Below are 16942 nucleotides of genomic sequence, written 5' to 3'. Positions count from 1 at the left end.
TTTTCTCTTATCTTTTTGTTGGAGTATTCCATTTTTGCTTGTATTTGCTCATTTAGGTCATTCTTTAATTCATAGATCATTTTAATTATGTATATTCTGTACTCCTTCTCTGACATTTCATCAGCTTCGTTGTCCATAGGTGCTGATATTGTAGTATCCTGTTTTGTTTGGGGCACTTTTCTCCCTTGTTTTTTCATGTTGTCTACGTGGCTCCCTTTCTTGCAGTGCAGATCTGAGGTTTTATGGTTTCTACCCTATAATCTTGTAGTCTCTGTGCAGATTGTCTGTACCTCACGTTGGTGTTGAGTTTCCAGACCCTGTTGGCGTCACATGATGGATACTATTGCAAAGGTGGTGGCAGCAATAGTGGAGGTAACTGGAGATAGCAGTGGGGGTGTCCCAAGAGGGATGCAAACTCTTTCAGAGATGGGGCTGAAAGTGTGGGCCTTACACTGACTTTGGGATGCCTGTTCCAAGATGCAGCTGCTTCTAGACCCTCTCAGTTGTCACAAGGTGAAGGCTACTGTACAGGGGAGGGCTATGGTGATGGCCTGGGCTTGGGCTCTGCTGGTTGGCGGGGGCAGTCTTGGGCCTAACCTGGGCCTGGGCGGAGGTGGTCAAGTTTCTTGGGATACAAGGTAGAGTGGCTGCATAAACTGCCAATGTGAAGAAAAGAACGGGAGGAATCTTCCTGATGTTGAAATCTTTAGGAAAAACATCAGTACTGATTAATTTTCATGGGGAAAGAGGAAGACCCTTTGTAAGGGTAAAATTTCTAAGCTGATTCTAAGCCGCAAAGCCTGAGTTAAAGTGTAAAAGACCGGGCATTGTAAAGTCTCTAAACTGCAAGGCCTGGGTTAAAAAGTAAAAGACCAGGTATTGTTAAAATTCCTCTGCTACCCCCAAAACCTGTAATCCCTGTAGCTGTTAGGACAATACTGGAACTGCCCAGTAAATATTCCCACTGACTCCCTGGTTGTCTAATAACCTGGGACTCTGTGTAGTATGGCACGTAGTTATTTAGGCCCTAAAACCAATCAGTTTGAATGTGTACCCCACTTAGAAGTGACCAATCACCCCTGCTCAGTCTGTTCCCGCCAATGAATGTACTAATCATGTCTCAGAGTTGTTGTTCAATTTTCCCGCATCTCATGATGATTTGTTCTGATGTATGCAAAGCCTCCTGCCCTCCCCAAAACGTGTACTTAAGCTCTGCTTGACCTCTGCTCTGGGCTCTGGGCTGCTCTATCTTCCTGAGTGAGCCTGGAGCCTCAGCATGCTGAATCAATAAAACCCCTTCTGCCAATTGCATGAAGCTGGTCTCTTGTGGTCTCTTCCTCCAACGTTTCGCCGGACCCTTACACCTTGACTGCTTGTTTTGTTTTCCTGGTTAGCTGTGCTCATTAAATCTGTGATAGTTTTGATTCAAATATGGTCTTAGACCCCAGAACCTGGGGAAAGACAAAGAAATAGAATTTCAATTTATTTAGAATAAAGTTCTTTTGCTTGGAGTAACTATTTAACGTGCTGATACAGGTATACGTGTACATATACAAATATCTGTACCACTTAAGAATATACATGTGTAGTGTTCATGCAAATTCTCATCAATACCTAATAACCTTTTTAAATAGTTTTAGAAAAATTTATTATTTTTAGTTATGCATGATAATAGAATACATTTTGACATCTTACATATACATGGAGTATAACTTCCTATTCTTGTGGTTGTACATGATGTGGAGTTACACTGCTTGTGTATTTATATATGAACATAGGAAAGTTGTATCTGATTCATTCTACTGTCTTTACTACTCCTATCACCCCTCCCTTCCCTTCATTCCCTTTTATCTAACCCAATGAACTTCTATTCTCTCTCCCTCTCCTATATGTGTTAGCATCTGCATATCAGAGAGAACATTCTGCCTTTGATTTGGGGGGATTGGCTTATTTCACTTAGTGTGATAGTCTCCAATTCTATCCATTTACTGGCAAATGCCATAATTTCATTCTTCTTTATGGATGAGTAACATACCATTATGTATATATACCACATTTTCTTTATCCATTCATCTGTTGAAGGGTACCTAGTTTGTGAATTGAGCTGCTATAAACATTGATGAGGCCATGTTACTATAGTATACTGATTTAGGTGTATGCCGAGGAGTGGAATAACTGGGTCAAATGGTGGTTCCATTCCAAGTTTTCTGAGGAATCTCCATATTATTTTCCAGAGTGGTTGCACCAATTTGCAGTCCCACCAACAATGTATGAGTATACCTTTCCCCCCACATTCTCACCAACATTTATTACTTGTGTTCTTGATAATTGCCATTCTGACTAGAGTGACATGAAATCTCACTGTAGTTTTAATTTGCATTTCTCTAATTGCTAGAGATGTTGAACATTTTTTCATATATTTGTTGACTGATCGTGTTTCTTCTTCTGTGAAGTGTCTGTTCAATTCCTTTGCCCATTTATTGATTGGGTGGTTGTTGTTGTTGTTGTTATTATTATTATTATTATTATTATTTTGGGTGTTAAGTTTTTTGAGTTCTTTATATATCCTGGAGATTAAGACTCTATCTGAGGTACAGGTGGCAAAGATTTTCTCCCATTCTGTAGGCTCTCTCTTCACATTCTTTGATTGTTTATTTTGCTGTGAAGAAGATTTTTAGTTTGATATTATCCCATTTATTGATTCTTGATTCACTTCTTGTGCTTTAGGAGTCTTGTTGAGGAATTTAGTTTCTAAGCTGACATTATGGAGATTTTGGCCTATTTTTGCTTCCAGTAGGCACAGGATCTAATGCCTAGGCCCTTGAACCACTTTGAGTTGAGTTTTGTGCAGGGTGAGAAATAGGGGTTTAGTTTCATTTTGCTATATGTGTATTTCTAGTTTTCCCAGGACTTTTTTTGAAGAGGCTCTTTTCTCTAATGTATGTTTATTGCCTCTTTGTGTAGTGTAAAATAACTGCTTTTATGTGGGTTTGACCTAATGACCTTTAATGACAAAGAAATGATTGTGTGTGTTTGGTTTGAGAGTTTTAACTTTTGTCGGGGAAAGTGGATAAATCCAGGGACACTTTACCACTAAACCACCCAGCCTTTTTTTTATTTTTTATCCTGAGACAGCATCTCTTTAAATTGCCCAGGCTGGCCTCAAACTTGTGATCCTCCTGCCTCAACCTGTTAAGTGGCTGTTATAGGCTTGTACCACTGCAACTAGATGACATTTCTATCTTAATCTAGTGTGTTAGTAAATTAATAGTTTATGTTTTACAAAGCAGCATATCTCAAATTGATAATTATGTTCGTGTCTATTTTCTGTAACCTGAATTAATAGTGAGGTCATTTTAAAAATCATAAAGCCATTTAAAAGTTACTTTGCAAATAGTTTCAATACAGGCCCAATTTTGGGCTTTTTTTTTCCCTGAGGCTTTTAGGCATGATACATGTTAATAGAAACAGTGCAACTGGGCATGGTGATACATGCTTATAAATCTCAGCAAGGAGAGAGGCTGGATACAGGAGGATCATAAGTTCTAGGCTAGCCTTGGCAACTTAGTAAGACCCTGTCTCAAACTAAAAAATAGAAAGGGCTGGGAATGTATCTCAGTAGAGTGTCACTGTGTTCAACCCCCAGTACTGCAAAAAAGAAAAAAAAAAAGATTGTATGATTTTATACTAAAGTAATATCAGCTCTATGATGAGATAGGGTTAGGAACTAAGTATTCATAGATGGTGTTTAGCTAGATGCATCCTAGTATGAGGTTTTCAAGAGAGCTTTCAAACACAGAACAATATTCAATAAGAAATAGTATGTTTGCTTAAAAAAAAACATTTTTGAGTCTGGTCTAAATATGGTACCTGTCCCCTATACACATCCATATGGATAATGTCATTCAATAGAAATTTTTAAAAACTTTTTTAAAATTATTATTATTATTTAGCAGTACAGTACAAAGGATTCAGGTAACTTTAGAGGTTCTTATCTATAAAACAGTTTATTACCAGAAGATCCCAAGGTCATAAGCTCAAAGAGTGAGCCAATATTGAAACAAACCTCAAGAGAGAGTTGTTGGATCCACAGATATTTTCCAGCTCTTTCTATGGTATACCACATACACTGCAAAAACAGAAAAAGTAAACCATTTGGTCAGTGGCTATGACAGAGGTGTAAGAATCTGGACTCTAGGATCACATTTTTTTTGGTCCCTTTGTTATGGTTTGGGTGTGTGGTGTCCCCCAAAAACTCACGTATGAGACAGTACAAGGTTTAGAGAAGAAATGATTGAGTTATGTGACCTTAACCCAACCAGTGAATGAATCCCCTAATAGGGATTAACTAAGTGATAACTGAAGTGGTGGGGTGTGGAGGGAGGAGGTGGGTCCCTGAGGCTGTGCCTCTGGGGTATATATTTTGTATCTGGAGAGTGAAGTCTCTCCCTCTGCTGCCTGATCATCCTGTGAACTGCTTCTCTCCACAACTCTCTTTCACCATGATGTTCTGCCTCACTCCAGCCCCAAGGAATGGAGCAAGCTGTCTATTGACTGAGACCTCTGAAACCAAAAGCCTTCAAATAAACATTTCCTCCTCTATGATTGTTCTGGTTGGGTCTTTTGGTTATAGCAGCGAAAACGCTGACTAAAACATGGTCCCATCAAGGTGACACTTCATTATTATCCATGCTTCTAGAATGGAGTATGTGGCTTAAGTTTAGAGGGAAATGCATGGCTTTTACTTATTCATTATCTTAGCAATTGAAACCCTGCAATCTATACCTCTGGATAGCTATATGAAACCTGAGAGATGATCGCCCAGCTTAGGTGGCCATGCAAAAAAGAAAGAAATGGTTTCTGGTTCCCAAGACTGGCTAAAATAATTTCATTTGTTGGCAGATATACTGATTGTCTCTTTCTGGAAGCTCCAGAGTCAACTCACTGCTTTATCCCCAGGGCCCAACATAGTGTTTGAGTTATCCAGTAGTTTCTCAATATATAGTGCTTGAATAGAGGAGTGATTTTTAACAGTTATCTTCTCAGAGGTAATTGTGGCCCATCTAATGTTTGGCAATAGAACCAATTAATTTGGCATCTTTGCATTTTGGAAAGAAGTGAGAAGGAAGGTGGACAAAGATGTGAGCACTGAATGAACTTTAGACAAAGCAGTTAATAAGTATTGAGTTCCTATAATGCATCAAGTAGAATGCATTAGGTATGATTAAGATATGTTAAATAAGCTCTAAGAATGTATTGCCTAGTGAGGGTGGGGAGGTATGACATGAATCAACCAGAGGAGAATTATATGAATTAAATGCAATAGGATTTAAAGAAGGGAATAACCAATATGAAATGCAATAATTGGGCTAAGCTTCATGGAAGAAGAAAGGTCTATTACACAGGGGGTCAGAGAATCTAAAAAGACATAGAAGAGGAGAAGAGCTTTATAGACAGCTGAATGGGCATGGGTGGAGGAAAAGAGAGGGAGCAAGTGCTAATTTGGGTCAGATTTTGCCCTCTGAGAGCCAGAGAGAAGCTGGATTAGTTTCTGCTCAAATCATGCATATTTAGAATGTTAAAAAATGTAAAGTCCAAAAGAATTCAAGCAGTGCCTATGGAAGTAAGTGGGAGACTTATAAATGCATTCCTTTCTTCTCTAAGGATCTGATGGGATTTTTCTTGTGAACTGGATTTTATTCATTAAACAAATATTTGTTACTGTCTAGTATGTACCAGGCACTATGCTTATTGCTGGAATTCAACGATAAAAAAGAGATCACAATCCCTGTCCCTGGGAGCTTGCAATCCCCCCAAAGATGTAAATCATATATGAATAAATTCATAATCATGAATTAAGCATCATCTATAAATTATATATTTCAGGAAAATTATTTTATATTAGTGACGAGGGCAGAGACAGAGAAAGAGGAAAATTTGCAGAGGAGAGGACACGACTAATAGGTTATTTTGCAAGGCTATATTTGTACCACAGTGTGTTTAAAAGAACAGTAATGTGTCCTTTTGCATCCTGTGACATAACATAAAGTTCCAGCTGTGGAAGCATAGTTAAATGGTCCAAAGAGACCTCTCCCTCTTTCTCGTTTTCATTTCCTCTCTCTCCCTTTTTAGATGTTGTTGTCAAATTTTTCACAGTGGTCTTATATATCAACCAAGAACAACGTATGACAAACACTAAGGGTTGGCAATGTGTGCTATCAGGATGCATGATAGTATGTGAAAATGACTATACACACCTTAGAGGGCAAGTATTAGAGTGAGATAGTCATGTGCAGTCCGAAGAGGTACAGAATGGCTAGTCTATAGCTTCCATTGTTAGATGAACAGGGACTTTAAAACAGGGGCGTCCACAACCTCCTTCAAGATAGTTCCAGTCACAGGCAATTACCAAATGATCAATGATCTGGTTCTGAAAGAAGGAGATGTCTTAGAGAATTATGGGATGTCTTAACTTATACTTCGTTCTCTTTCTTGTGGTTTGGAATTCTGTGAAGAGGTACAGATTCAAATCTCCTTTGGTAATAGAGAATTATTTTATCCTGGAACATTACCTTAAAATTTTCAGTGTAGTCCTTGAAGATCTAGTTTCATAAAAAAAATATATATAGTGTATTAAAATATAACTTATTATGTATTCTTTTTTAGTCTGAGGCAGGGTTTCACTAACTTGCTGAGACTGGCCTTGAACTTGCCATTCTCCTACCTTAGGCTCCTGAGTTGGTAGGATTACAGGTACACCCCTAAAATATAAATTAAGTGTAAAATCAACTCTAAAAAAAAGCCAGACACACCTCATAAATTATTGAGAAAGTATCCGTTATGAGATGTCTGTTCCATAGTTGTGTCCTTCCCAGTCTTCGCCTAATTGGGTTGCCATAATGAAATATCACAGACATGACTTTTTCTTCTATGTACACATTCTTCTTATCTCTCTGTTTCCAAATTTCCTTCTCTTAGATTTAATTTCGGCTCATTCTCATTTCATTTCTCCAAAAACCGTTTCTTCAAATACAGTCACATTTTGAGGTACTGAAGATTAGGGCTTCAACATAGGCATTTTTGGGAAACAGTAAGTCACCCCATCAGCATTTCCTAATCCTAATATATGGTTTTTGGTCCTGAGAGGCCATGATTAGCAGTTTTGTGTTTTCTTTCTGTTGTTTCTGGGGAATTCACAGAAAGAAGGGAACTGAGCTCTAATCTTATACAGACTTAGTTAAAGATGATTCACTGCCAGACTGTATTTAGTGGGTCACCAAAGTTTTGTGTGAAAGGTGACACTCCTGCTGGGCTTTGGAGACTGGGCAGCAGGTAGAAGGAATCAAAACATCAGGGGCAAGACAAACGCATGGAGTGGGAGAGGTGGCCCGTGTGTATTTTCTGGCGAGTCTATTGTACATGAGGCATTTAATATATATTCTCTCACTGAATTTCTCTAGAGCTGCTGTGAGCTAAGTCACATAGGAATTTACAGTCTTTTTAACAATTAGGACACAAAAGCTCAGAGAGGTTGAAAAGCTCATAAGTGACAAAGAGGGTCGGAGCACACCTGTCTGACTCCAGTGTTCTTCCCACTCACAGGGACTTGGGTTATTTTCTGTTGTTGCCATTAACAAACCACCATAAACCCAGAGGCTTAAAACACGGATTTATTAGCTCACAGTTCTTTAGGTTAGAACTGGTGGGTGGGCTCCCCTGATTTTCTTCTCTGGCTCTAACAATGCTGAAATCAAGATGCTGGCTGGCCTGGGCACCAGCAGGGAGAGAAGCTGCCTTCAGCTCAGATGGATTGTTGACAGGATTCAGTTCCGTGCCTTTATAGGTCTGAGGTCATCCGAAGGCCATTTCCAGCTTCCAGGAACTGCCTGCACTCTCTGTACCCATCATCTTCACAGCGAGCAATGGCAGGTCAAGGTCTTCTTCTTTTTTTATCTCTCTCACCTCCCTTTCTCTGCATTATTTCTTCTGCTTTAAGCTGGAGTGTTTTAATTTTTTATTTTTTTTAAGAGTTCATGTAATTAGTTTTGGCTCACCTGATAATCCATGATAATCTTCCTATTTTAAGTCCATAGCTCAAGTTACGTTTTGCAAAGTTGTATTTACCATGAAAGGTAATAGGATAGAAGAAGGAGGAGGAAGAAAAGGAAGATAATAATAATAATAGTAGTAATAATAATAATAATAACAATAATTAATAATGGGAGGAGGAAGAGGAGGAAGAAGAGGAAGAAAGGAGACATAAAAGGAGGCAAGGAACTATAATTTTAAGATGAGGTTCTGCATACCTTCCCAGGGCTGTCACTCCCCCCAGTCTCTCCTGCAGGCCTGTCACTTCCACATTTCTGGGAAATCTGTAAATCTTGGAGTTACCATACATTCACCTACTTATGAAAATTACCACGTGCACTGTTAACTAGCCTACCAATTAACCAAGAAATAATATTTTAAGAAGCTTATAATTTAGGGGACTTTCCAATGTTGTCAACTGATCAGATAATAGAGACAGTGTCAGCCTAAGGCTCTGGAGTATGAGGACACCAGTGTCATCTCCACACACCTTCCCAAGTCCACCTCGCACAAATTTCTTTAAAAAGAAGATGTGGAATCCAGGAACTGCATCTCTCACTCTCCAGATGATCTGAAATCTTCCTTGAATGTATAGTACTTGCTTTTCTAAATAGCTTTCTGTGTCTCTACTGACGTGGGCTGAAATTTTTCTAACTGGTATGTCAAAGACCCCATTAGTCCTAAGTTGAGTCCTCTGGGAACTCCTTGGGACCCTCTTCTGGAATATTCTCTTCTTCAGTGACAGTAAATTATTCACAGGCTCCAGGATTAGGGTGTGGGTATTGGGGGCAGGGGTGGCATTCTATCCATCATAGCACTGGTGGGAGGGACAATATCCCTGGAGACTTGAACTCCAGCCCATGCTGAGGAGTATAGAATTTCTTACAGGAGTCATGAAATTCCATTAGTGCTGTTCAGCCACTGGATAACTATAAGCAGATGAAAACATGTTGAACTTGAGTTTTTAGGGAAGATATGAATGTATTTATAAAATGTCATATAAATGGGATCATACAATATGCAACCTTTTAGGATTTACTTTTTTGACTTAGTACACTTCCCTTGAGATCCATCCAGACTGTTGTATGCATGTTTCCTTTTTTTCTTTCTTTCTTTTTCTTTTTTTTTCCAGTGCTGGGAATTGAACCTAGAGCCTTGCTCTTGCAAAGCAATCACTCTACCACTAAGTGACACCCCCAGCCCTTTTTATTTTTTATTTTGTGACAGGGTCTCATAAGTTGCCCATGTTGATCTTAAACTTGTGACCCTCCTACCTTAGCCTTCTGAATAGCTGAAATTACAGGTGTGTGCCACTGCACCAGTTCGAAATTCATCTTTAAAATATAATAAGAATTGACACAAAATCTGTACAAAAAGGTTTACAGCAGCTTTCTTTGTAATAGTCCCAAACTGGAAACAAAAATGGGTGAATGGTTAAATAAATGGTGGTACACTCAACCGTAAAACAGAAGACATGCATACAACAGCCTGGATGGATCTCAAGGGAAGTGTACTAAGTCAAAAAAGCAAATCCTAAAAGGTTGCACAGTGTATGATCCCATTTATATAACATTCCTGAAATTGGAAAAGCAAACAAACTGGCCTTTTGTCTGCCGGCCATACTTTTGCATAAGAAAACTCAGATATTTCTGTTTCTTTAGAACTGTAATAAGGACTGACACTCTTCACTTTTGCTTGAAAATGTCCTATAGGTGGTTCAAAGCAGGATTAAAGACTTGGCATCTCTACCTCCATTTGCACCCATTTTATTTGCTCAGAGATTCCTTGGATTCCAGAAAGGAAATCGAATCCCATAAACATCTTGTGATGAGTTGAAATTACATCCCCGCCCCCACAAGCAACAGTAAGTTTTTAATTCTGGACTAGGACTCTCTGACCAATCCTGGGATAATGATGGACAGATCACACCTGGTCAAGGTTACCTGCTTTGGCAGCTGTGAAAAGCCTCCAGCTATGCAAACCCCCAACACTTGCCCTCATTTCCCTTTAGATAAAACCTCAGGGCCATTGTTAGTACCTCAAAGAGAGGGTTAAGGATGTGGGTCCTCTTGTCTTTTCTTTTTTTTTTTTTATTATTGGTAGTTCAAAACATTATATCTAATTTGATATATTTCACAGTTTGATTCAAAAGGGTTATGAACTCCCATTTTTACCCCGTATACATATTGCTGAATCACATCAGTTACATCAATTACATTTCCATTGATTTACATATTGCCATTCTAGTGTCTGATGAATTCTGCTCTCTATCCTATTCTCTACTATCCCCCCTCCCCTCCCCTCCCCTCCCCTCTTCTCTCTCAACCCCCTTTACTGTAAAACACTTCTTCCACTTGTATTATTCTTTCCTTACCCCTCACTTCCTCTTGTATGTAATTTTGTATAACCCTGAGGATCACCATCCCTTGTCTTTTCTTTCATGGGTTTCACCATTACCTTTTCTGTTCTGTTTGTGGGGCAATGGCCAGCATCAAGCCTCTGGCCTAGTACTCTGGTAATAGAATTTCATTTCCGAAAGTTCCCATTTCATGTCAAACTAATATTAAATAAATTTTGCATGATTTTTTTCTTTTGTTAATTTTTTTTTTTTTTTGTTATAGGGGTCTCACTCATGAGCTTCACAACAGATGAAGAAAAATTTCTTCGTTTCTCTCCCGAATCCCTGCTTCCTCCTTTATGCATTCCACGAAAACAGAAGAGGGTTGCCTGTCACATTCTCTCATCTGCTAGAATTCCTTCTTCCCTGGTTCCTTCTTCTTCCTGCCTTCTTTCCTAGGGACCTAAGGGCAGTGTGGAGCAGGGAGAGAAACTGTCAGAATAAGGGAAGATACAGAAGGTCTGTTATGTTCGAGTTCGGGACCCCCAAAAGACCACCAGAGACCCAAGATCAATGTAAACAGCAAAGAGGTGTTTATTGCGAGCTAGCTCGGTCCTCTGCGCACACAGCAACTGGTGACGCCGAGAGGCCCCGAGCCCAGGGTTTGCAGCAGTTTTATACACTCTTCGGGGAAGGTAGGGACTTCACATACATCATAGCATCTCTTAGCAAATCATCACACACTGCGGGAAAATCAAACAACAACTTTAAAACATGATTAGCACATTCACTGGCAGGAACAAGTTGGATAGGGGTGATTGGTTAGTACCAGATGGGGGTTCGTTTGAACTGATTGGTTTAAGCCATGAGGGGAGTATGTGCTGAACTTCATGGTTTCCCAACATGTTATCAACCACCATAAACTACTGGGAGGGTCATCTGGCATCCCAGGTATTTTCCCTGTCTCATGCTGATTGGTGGTTGCTAGGGGGTTGCTATGGGTCTCCACCCAGCCTGACTGAGTCAGGGACACCTGGCACCACAGATCTCTTCTGTTGTTTGTAGATAAACAACTCAGCAGGGTGGGTATGTGCCTAGGAGTGTTCTGTGGGTCTTTCCAAGGACAAGGGTCTTGCCCCCTTCCTTGGACAGGCTTTGCTCTGAGGTAGAGGCTGGTTTCTCAGGTCTAGTCTTCCAGTCTGTCCCTCAGTCTCCAAGGGGGATTGGTTTCAGGACTTCTGTAATGCCAGATTCGTGGGACCCCAATAGACCTCCAGGAGCCGAATAATCTGATGCAATCACACAAGAGTCTTTATTGCAAGCTGGAGCCTGGACCGTTTTGACGCAGCGGTTCTGAGGAGTGAGTCCCGGCCCTTAGTTCAGTGAGGATTTACAGTTTTTGGGGGGATACTCTATGCATCACAACATCATACAGTAAATCATTTCATACCGAGGGAAAAATCAAACAACAACTCTTAACATTGATTAGCACATTCACTGGCGGGAACAAGTTGGGTAAGGGTGATTGGTTAGTTCAAGTGGTGGATACATTTGAACTGATTGGTTTAGGCCTTGAGGGGTTGCGAGAGTGTATATGCTAAACTGCAGGGTTTCTTAATCATGTTATCAATCACCGAAACTCTGGGAGGGTCACCTGGCATTTCAAATATTTCCCTGTCTCACTCTGATTGGTTGTTGCTAGGGTTCCAATTAGGCCTCAAGTATTCTTTTGGTCTTTTCAGGAACTTGCATTTGCTGAGTCAAGGACATCTGTTACAAATGACTCATAGGTTTTCCAAGAACAAGGGTCATCCCCCGCCCCTACCCCTTTGGACAGGCCCTGCTCTAGGAAGAGGCTGGTTTCTCAAAAATGGAGTCACATCAGTTTCTCATTCCCACACCAGGTAGCAAAATCCTCAGATGCTCAAGTGCCTTACATGGAATGCCATAGTGTTACCAGGAGCAAGCTGTCTGCTGCTTGGTGGAACCAGTATTCTGGAAACAAGTGTTGGCAGAAATAAGTCAGTCTTATTCAATAGCTGACCATGAAGATAGAGGGGCTTTTCACTTCAAAATTCTATCTTGGGAGGCTCAGAAGCATGAAGGACATTTATGGGGAGGGAAGGAGGAACAGCAAGGCTGCAGCTGGCAGGATCTTGGTCAGCTGTTGTGGCTTCTCTAGAATTTCCCAGTGGACTTGGACCTCCTGTGGCTAGTTACTAAGGAAGTGTGTTCCAAAGGCTGTCTGGGTTCTGGGCCTCTCAAGAGAGATTCAGCAGTTCACACTCTATCCAGCTAGGTGGGGCTTCTCTTTAGCTAAAGGATTGGGGAGAAGAGGGTGGCAAACGAAAAGAGAGAAGCACAGGACAGTTTTAAGGAGTCCCTGTTATGAAAATATTTGCATATAATCTAAGCACATCTTCATGTAAGCTTTAAATCATCTCTAGATTACTTATAATTCATAATGTATAAATACAAAGTTAATAGTTGTTATACTGTAGTGTTTAGGGAATAATAATAAGGGAGAAAAAAGCAGTATTCAGTACAGTTGCAAATATCATAGGCCTAAATACATAGTACATATTAGTAACATTGAAATAAATTATTTGTGTGTGAAAAACTTTGATCCTCCCTTGGTTGAATCTGCAAATACCTAATTTGCAGATTTGGGGGCCAACTATACTAATTTTTAATATTTAAAGATTTTCAAGCTAATTAGTCTGAGAACACTTCTGGCTTAGTTTCTAGCAAATAAGCCCTTTTCAAGCTTCTAATAAGAAAATGAGGTGCTTCAGAGAAAGTCAGTCGAATGTGAAAAGTGGGACAATCACCCCCTGTGAAGCAACAATTCAACACTTCTTACTTCCTGGTTTTTGTCTTTGATCTTTCTGCTTGGCCTGAAGGGGAATAAATAAAGTTGTAAGTGGTTAAGAGCTCAGAACTTAGAATTGTAAATGAGGAGCTTTTCTTCTTTGCACAGTAAGCAGGAAGGCCATTTGACCTTCGCTTTATACCCAGAGCCAAAACAAACTCCAAACAATTCAAGAGTTAAATGAAGTAAAATCAAAGTGTAAAAAGCTTGAAAAAAAAATAGTATTTAGACATTTATCAAATATCCAGAGGGCTGAGTAAATCTATAAGTTTACTAAACAGTGGGAAGATTTGAAGGTATGAAATTAATTTTTAAATGAGTTTGTTTTATGCTAACTGGCTGTTAGTGAAATTGGTCGTAGGCAAATTGGCTTTTAAGTGAATTGGTCTGGGAGAAATTGGCTGGGTCCTCCTCTGGGGAGTGGTGGTGGGAACAGAGCCTAGAAAGGAAGAGACACTGTTGGGGGCAAAGACAGGATTGGTGACTAATTAGATACAGAAGAGAGGTAGGATGGAGGTGGAAGTTTTGAGCCCAGGTCGCTGAGAGGATAAGCAAAATTCATCAACCCAAATATGGAGCCAAGCGGGAGGAGGAGGCTTAGAGAGTTGAAATCAGGATAGGTCACCAGTTCTCCAACTTGAGCTTGTAGCAGAATGACCTGGAGGGTTTGTTAAAAAAAAAAAAAAAAAAAACATTGTTGGGCCATTTCCAGAGCTGCTGATTTGGGAGTTCTGGGTTGGGGCTTTAGACTTTGTATTTCTAACAAGTTCTCAGGAGATGTTGCTTACTTGGGGACCCTGCTTTTGGGATGGAGGTGGTAGGAAGTATCCCAGTTGTTAGGTGGGTCTGGAGAGAGAGCAAGAACACATATTAGGATAATAATTGCTACCATTTTTGGTAAAGCTTCCTGCTGGCTGAGGGGCCTAAGTATTGATCATCCTATGGGTTGGTGGCTTGGCCAGGCCTGAGCAGCCTCTTCCATGTACCACAAAGTGCACACATGCATTTCCCTAAAGCCAAAACCATTCTACTGGGTTATCTGACCCACTGGGAAAATGTTGAAAAACATTGGTTTACTGAGTATTCATTCTGTCGCAGGCTGAAGTGATATCCCCATGAAGAAGATCCTGTTATCCAACATCATGAGAAGGGAAAGTGGAGGTTTAGAGAGGTCAGACCTGTTGCTTATTCACATGGCTGTTAATCTGCAGATCCAGGATGAAACCCTGTACGGCCCATTCCCAGACCTTCAGCATCTAATCATTCTGCCTTTCAAGGATTTGAGCATTATCTATGTCAAAGGTGGTATTTAAAACAACAAGATTGGATGAGACTACCAAGAGAATAGAAAGAAACAGCCAACATCTACGTTGAAGGCACAGGAGGGAAGAAGAAATTGAGTCCTAGAATACGTCACAGAAAAGAAAGGAGAAGGAAGCATCAAGGAAGAAAAGGGGCTTTAGTAGTGTCACATGCTGTGGAACTGTGAGGAAAGAAAATTACAAAGAAGGCTCCTGGATTTTGAGACCCAGTCAATGTTCTTGAAAGGAACTGTTTCACCAGTGTCAAATGACAAAATTACTGGAAATTCAGTTTAAAAATCCTAACTGGCTTTTATTTGTGATTCTAGAATCTAGCAATGATTAATAGATTCTAGAATTAATTAATAGAATTAATTAATAGATTCTAGAATCTATTAAGTGAAATGGGTTGAGCAGAGGAGATGGGATGTATAGCAAGAAAAAGGCTGAGGAAAGCAGAAAAGGAAAACAGAATGCAGACTGGCGGCTCAAAGTTACTTTTCTTGGAAGGGTTGAAGCAGCGGGGGCTTCCTTCTCATGCAGGCTGAAACGGGCTTGTTTGGGGAGCTGGTTACTATCTCTTGTCCTCCTGACTTCCCAGGCGATCAGAACCCAGTAGATTACTTTGGTTGGTGATGTGCCACCTTAGCCTGAATAACTCCATTTTGGTTTGGTCTGGGGGGCCTAGTGCAGGAGCCCTATCTGCAACAATGGCTCCTATAATTTTTATTTAAAACCAGAGAGGTAAAGACAAAATAGTTATCCATTGCTATTTAACAACCCCAGACACAGGGTCCTAAAATAATAGCCGCATTTCTTTGTTCTCACATTTCTGTGAGTTCAGATGGGTGGTTCTTCAGCTCCCAATGGTGTTGGCTGATGTGCCTGGCCACTTGGAGGCTAGTCATCTGGAGGCTGGATGGGACAGGAATGTACAAAAAAGCTCATTTACAAGACTGGCAGTCAGTGCTGGTATTGGCTGTTGGCCAGAGGACCTGGTTATCCCTGCGTAGTTTATGCATGAGGTTGGGCTTCTCACAGCATGGCACTGGGATCTCAAGGGGGTGGGTTCCAAGTGCTTAAAAGTCAAAGCTGTTGATTTCTGAAGTTCCAATCTCTGATGTTAGTTTTGTCTCAATCACATTCTGTTAGGAAAAGGGGACCATGAGGCCAACCCAGATTCAAGGGGAGGAGAAATTGACTCCACTTCTCAAAGGGAGAGGTGGTCATGAGTTTGAGGCCATTTTTTTAAAAAATAATTTTTTAGTTGTAGATGGACACAGTGTCTTTATTTATGTATGTGGTGCTGAGGGTTGAACCCAGGGCCTCCCCCATGTGCTAGACAAGTGCTGTACCACTGTACCCAGCCTGAGGCTATTTTTAATTTATCAGGGCACAGGGGATAAGAATGTGTATGTGTCAATATAAATTATTTACCTTTATAAGAAATATTGTAACAAAGAGGAAAGATGAACAATGTTGAATATTTGAGCAGATAAAGGTTTTAGGGGAGGATTTATTGGGGGGGTATAGAAGATGAATTAGTTATTCAGTGCTACATGAAACATTACTACACACTTGCTTCTTACAACATACAGTCATTATCTGCAAGTTTCTGTGGAGTCCAGACATGACCTAGCATGTCATCTGCTTCAGAGTCTCAAGAGACTGTCATTTTGGTGCCTCTGTGGCTGTGGTCTCATCCGGTGCTGAACTTGGGAAGGATGCACTTCCAGGAGCTGTTACAGCTTTTAATTTCCTGTGGCTGTTTGACCAAGGACCACAGTTCTGATACCAGGGATTGAACTCAGGGACATTCAACCACTGAGCCATATCCTCAGCCCTATTTTGTATTTTATTTAGAGACAGGGTCTCACTGACTTGCTTAGCTCTTCACCTTTGCTGAGGCTGGCTTGAAACTCACAATCCTCCTGCCTGAGCCTCCCCAGCTGCTGGGATTAGGGGCATGTATCACCAAACCTGGCAAGGACCACAGTTTTGATGGCTGTAGGCTGGAGGTCACTCCTTGCCCCATGAACTTTCCCAACATGGCCACTTGCTTTCTCAAAGTCACTGAGGGAAAGAGTGTTCTTACAAGACAGGCATTTTGTATCTTAAGCACATACATGTACACAATCATGCACATTGTCACTTTTGCTGTATTCCAATTATTAGAAGCAAGTCACATCCCACCCGCATTCAAGGGGAGGGAAACACAAAATAATGAATACAAGGCATTATAAGGATTATCATGTCTATGTACCATGGAGGACTTAAATTTGGTATTAAATTTGGAAGACAATAGCTATAGGAGGAGCAAAATCAATCAGAGGTCAGGGCTAG

The sequence above is a fragment of the Urocitellus parryii genome, chromosome 14 (assembly GCF_045843805.1).
Source record: "Urocitellus parryii isolate mUroPar1 chromosome 14, mUroPar1.hap1, whole genome shotgun sequence".
NCBI classification, from domain to species: Eukaryota; Metazoa; Chordata; class Mammalia; order Rodentia; family Sciuridae; genus Urocitellus; species Urocitellus parryii.
The sequence above is the reverse complement of the archived record's forward strand: the minus strand, read 5'-3'. Positions refer to the sequence as shown.